Raw genomic sequence first — 6,000 nt, 5'->3', positions numbered from 1 at the left:
CTATCCTCAGACTCAACAGTCAGGGCCTTACAGTAAAGTGGACTATCCTCAGACTCAACAGTCAGGGCCTTACAGTAAAGTGGACTATCCTCAGACTCAACAGTAAGGGCCTTACAGTAAAGTGGGCTATCCTCAGACTCAACAGTCAGGGCCTTACAGTAAAGTGGGCTATCCTCAGACTCAACAGCAAGGGCCTTACAGTAAAGTGGACTATCCTCAGACTCAACAGTAAGGGCCTTACAGTAAAGTGGGCTATCCTCAGACTCAACAGTCAGGGCCTTACAGTAAAGTGGGCTATCCTCAGACTCAACAGCAAGGGCCTTACAGTAAAGTGGACTATCCTCAGACTCAACAGTCAGGGCCTTACAGTAAAGTGGGCTATCCCTGAAGTCGTGTGCCTACGCTCCCTCACCCTGAACCTTATAAACCCGGCGCCTTCTCAGGATCGAACGGGCCAGAGTTTCAACCTCGGCACAACGTGAGTGTGTCGCCCTCCTCTGGGTTGGCTTCAGCCCAGAGACACCCCTCCCTACGACTCGTACCAATGCACTCAGTACCTATAGTTTGGTCTCAGGTTAGGTTCTTTTATACCAGCTACTCGGGTTTCCTATGGAAGAAAATTAACCAAGATAATTTGCCAGAGATCCTCATTTAATCAAACCTATTTCCGAGACCCAGGTGAAAACGACATGCACTTGTATGACTCTTTGATGACACCGGGTTTCAGAACAATAAATCGAGTTCATAAAAAATGCCAGAAACAGGCATAAAAAAAATCCCAGATCAATCAATCAATCACAAATCTATATCAAAAAATCAAATGATGAGCAAAAATTGACCGTAAAGTAAATTGATAGACCACCTTCAGTGCCCTTAACTAAACCCCTGTTGGGGTGTGTCAATAAAATGTTTTTTTTGTCTGTTACAATTTTACGAAAAGCACAATATTTAATAACAAGAAAAACAGTTTCTTATCTTCTGCAACTCTATAAACTGTTCTTTTGGCTCCGCCCTCAGGGTGGTCAGTCCCTCAGACGGCGTCTAAAACTCTTAACAGCTCATTTATATTAAACCTCTGTCAATGAGGTAACCTTAACGATTCCTCCTAGAATTTTACTTTTAACTGAGTATAATAAAAAATATAAGTATAAAAAATACTTTACTGCAACTTCTTATTACTGCAATATTCCACAGACAGTTTTAATACAAATATTGAAACTGAAAAGAAGGGAAAGCAGAAAACAATTCTAAAAACAAAACATTTATTTATTTAAACAGTAGCATGTTCTACGTTTAAGCAATCAAATCTTGAACCTGTCATTCAACAAAATCCCTTATATTCTTTCTTGAGCACAAAATTAAAAGGCAAGGAGACATCTAATAGTGAAATGAAGGGTTATTTAAGCAAAAAGGCCCGAGGGGGTGTGGAATACTGCCAAATATATATATATATATATATATATATATATATATATATATATATATATATATATATATAAAATCACAATATATTTGAAGCTTAAAAAGCTACAGCAAAAATCTTCTTCCAGCAGACGACAGGTTCTTCTAGGAAGCTGATACTGTAGATCATTGTTTTCTTTTATACCCTCCATTTTCCTTTCTGCTAACTCATTGTGGTAAACACCTACCCTAATGACACATCTAGTGGTGAACTTCTGATGCTGTCCTTGTTAAAAAAAAAAAAAAAAATCGGATTGCTTTTTCAGCCTCCTTAGCCCCCACTTTTCACCTAAACAGGATGTCCATCCGCTTCACCCCTAACCGTTCTAACCTGGGGATTTCCAGATCACGCTAACATCCTTAATGTACCTTATTATTTAACCTTAACTTTTAAACATTCATTCTTAAACATTATTCTTCCTTAGCCCACTCAATTACAATCTTACTCCAACTCAATGTATCACTCCCATTACATATTTAACTTCCACCAATTTAAACATTTCATCATTATAACAGTTCAACATTATAACCTTTCATTATCAACATCCTTGTTCCAAGGCCTTGTTCCTCTAAGGCCTTGTTCCTCTAAGCTTAACGAACCTAGTCTATATGCATCGTACCTTAAAGGAAACAACATTTTAACATTGTTAACCATTTACTGCATTCCTCTAATCACCTTTTAATAATATCTTCCACTATACATTTCCCCCAATGCTTTCAAATTTTAACTTTTAACATATTTAGCCTTTAATCATTATTTTTGTAAATTCCAGTCCCAATTTATTTATGTAACTTATTTTTCTATTTTTTCAATGTCAATTGTCTCTCAACATTCATTCTTTGTGCTCCGTGTGTGTGTGTGTGTGTGTGTGTGTGTGTGTGTGTGTGTGTGTGTGTTTGAAAGTGGAACTTCATCATAAGTGTGTGCGTGGGTATATGCAAATGTGTCTCTAAAATGTCACAGAGAACTGGACCTTAGCCCACTGCTCTTGACAGCCTTATTGCTTAATTATAAAATGGGTGGTGCGAGCCCTGAATGCTGATTGGCTGACAGACGTGGTATACCAGACCGTATACCACAGGTATGACAAAACATTTTTTTTTTTACTGCTCTAATTACATTGGTAACCAGTTTATAATAGCAATAAGGCACATTGGGGGTTTGTGGTATATGGCCAATATACCACGGCTAAGGGCTGTATCCAGGCACTCCTCATTGCTTCTTACACGTGGTATATTGGCCAAATACCATACCCCCTCTGGCCTTTTTGCTTCAATAACCCTTCATTTCACTATTGGATGACTCCTTGCTTTTTAATTTTGTGCTCGAGAAAGAATAGAAGTGCTTCTGTTGAATGACAGGTTCCAGATTTGATTGCTTAAGTGTAGAACATGCTGATTAAAGAAAAGTTTTGTTTTTAGAATTATTTTCTACTTTCCCTTCTATTCAGTCTATTCAATTTGTATTAAAACTCTCTGTCGAATATTGCAGTAATAAGCAGTCGCAGTAATACATTTTAATCTGTTGTAGAGGTGTTTTCTCCATGTATGTGTTCAGCAACCCATTGTTGTTTGCTCACCTTTCCCTTCAATACTTTATGGTTTACTTAAAAAATAAATAAATACGTAGATATGGCCTATCTTTTAACCAACATGCATATACACAAAAGAAGCATATTGTACATCATTTTGGTCTAACTTGGGCATTAGCTAACAAAAATCCCTTTCTCAGACAGATCAGATCACTGACTACTCAGAAAGACACTTCTGAACAATAAGCACTTTAACCTGTGAGGATCTGACATTCTTAGGCAGAGATATTGGAACCAAGGGGACAAGAGTAGACGCTTTAGTGGTGAATTTAGGCCATTCATTACCCAGATCGTTTCAAAAGATTGATGATGGTGGACCTCAAATTGCCCAAAAGAGGGCGCCATTTCACCATTAATTTATTTATTGCTCCAACAGTCTCTGTCTCTGTCTCTGTCTTCTCTCTCTCTCTCTCTCTCTCTCTCTCTCTCTCTCTCTCTCTCTCTCTCTCTCTCTCTCACTCTCTCTCTCTCTCTCTCTCTCTCTGTCTCTCACAACAAAAGGTTATAACACGAAAGCTTAACATCAGTATTCTAAACACTCTTCCTTAAGTCAGGATTTTGTGTTAAACGCTCTCCAACAAAGCTTTCTTAGTGTCCAACAAGCTTTCTCTGCCCTTAACCTTGTTCTGAACACCTCCAAAACAAAGGTCATGTGGATTGGGAAGAAGAAGGCCCCTCTCCCCACAGGTGTGATTACTACCTCTGAGGGTTTAGAGCTTGAAGTAGTCACCCCATACAAGTACTTGAGAGTATGGCTGGACGGCACATTGTCTTTCTCTCAGCACATATCAAAGCTGTAGGCTAAAGTTAAAGCTAGACTTGGTTTCCTCTATCGTAATAGCTCCTCTTTCACCCCAACTGCCAAACTAACCCTGATTCAGATGACCATCCTACCCATGCTAGATTACGGAGACATCATTTATAAATGGGCAGGTAAGGGTGCTCTCATGCGGCTAGATGTTCTTTACCATTCAGACATCAGATTTGCTTATAGGACATATACAGATGTGCTTATATAGATCTCCTTATAGGACATATCACTGCACTCTATATTCCTCTGTAAACTGGTCATCTGTATACGTGTCGCAAGACCCACTGGTTGATGATTATTTATAAAACCCTCTTAGGCCTCACTCCCCCCTATCTGAGATATCTACTGCAGCCCTCATCCTCCACATACAACACCCGTTCTGCCAGTCACATTCTGTTAAAGGTCCCCAAAGCACACACATCACTGGGTCGCTCGTCTTTTCAGTTCGCTGCAGCTAGCGACTGAAACGAGCTGCAACAAACACTCAAACTGGAGAGTTTTATCTCAATCTCTTCATTCAAAGACTCAATCATGGACACTCTTACTGGCAGTTGTGGATGCTTTGTGTGATGTATTGTTGTCTCTCCCTTCTTGTCCTTTGTGCTGTTGTCTGTGCCCAATAATGTTTGTACCATGTTTTGAGCTGCTACCATGCTGTGCTGCTGTATGTTGGGTTGCTACCATGTTGTTGTCATGTTGTGTTGCTACCATGCCGTGTTGACATGTGTTGCTGCCATGCTACAGTGGGCTCCAAAATTACTGGCACCCCTGACTGGCAATGCACAAACAATACTTTAAAAAATATAAACAATATAATTATAGAGATAAACTCAAAATACCAACATGTGAGAAATACTGTACTTTATTAATGTTTCAATGGAACCAACCAAAATCATACAATTATTTAATACAAAATACATTTCACCAAAATCAAGGTTTCATAATTATTGGCACTCCTCATTTAGTACTTAGTGCCACCACCTCTGGCAGGGATAACAGCATGGAGTCCTGTAATGGTTGACAAGGTTAAGGAACACATTTGGAGGGATTTTGGACCATTCCTCTATGCAGATCCTTTCAAGATCCTTTACATTCTTGGGTTTACGCTTATCAACTGCCCTCTTCCACTCAGCCCACAGGTTTTCGATTGGATTGAGGTCCGGCGACTGAGATGGCCATGGCAGAACATTGCTTTTGTTGTCACAGAACCATTTCTGTGTGGATCTTGAGGTATGTTTTGTCTTGTTGGAAAGTCCACATACGGCCAAGTCCCAGCCTTCTGGCAGAGGCAACCAGATTGTCAGCCAAAATTGCCTGATACTTGGTGGTATTCATTATGCCATCAATCTTAACCAGTGCCCCCGGACCTCTGGAAATAAAACAGCCCCAAAACATCACTGACCCACCACCATATTTCACCGTGAGTATGAGGTGCCTCTCCTTGTATGCATCTCTGTTTTGACGTCAAACATGCCGATGCTGTATCTGACCAAAACGTTCAATTTTGGTCTCATCTGACCAGAGCACCTTCTTCCAGTCATAATTTAAATGACATTTGGAAAACTCCATGCGCTTGCGTCTGTGTCTTGGGGTCAGAAAGGGCTTTCTGCTGGAAACCCTTCCAAAGAGCCTGTGGTTGTGGAGGTGGCGTCTGATGGTGCTTTTTGGAACCTGGTGACCCCAAGATGCCACCAAGGCCTGCAATTCTTTCACAGTGATTCTTGGGGATTTTGTTGCTTCTCTCACCATCCTCCTCCCTATCCTGGGGGGCACAATGCATTTGTGTCCTCTACCCGTGAGGGTTTCAACTGTTCCATAACTTTAGAATGTTTTAATAATCGCCCTGACAGTGCTCAGTGGTATATTCAATCCTTTGTGGATCTTCTTGTAGCCATGACCAGATTTATGAAGGTCTACGACCATCTGTCTCTTTTCAACTGCCAGTTCGTTTCTTTTCTTCATGGTGTTGGATGACAAAAGGATAGTGGAATTTAATTCCTGGTTTAATTTTAGTAGATGTTATTTACAATAACATTTAAGGGTGCCAATAATTGTGAATCCTTGATTTGGAGGACATTGATTTTTAATTAAATCAATAAATTATTTTGGTTGGTTCCATTGAAACATTAATAAAGT

Source organism: Salmo salar, chromosome ssa11, assembly GCF_905237065.1.
Source record: "Salmo salar chromosome ssa11, Ssal_v3.1, whole genome shotgun sequence".
NCBI classification, from domain to species: domain Eukaryota; kingdom Metazoa; phylum Chordata; class Actinopteri; order Salmoniformes; family Salmonidae; genus Salmo; species Salmo salar.
Note: the sequence above shows the minus strand (reverse complement) of the source record.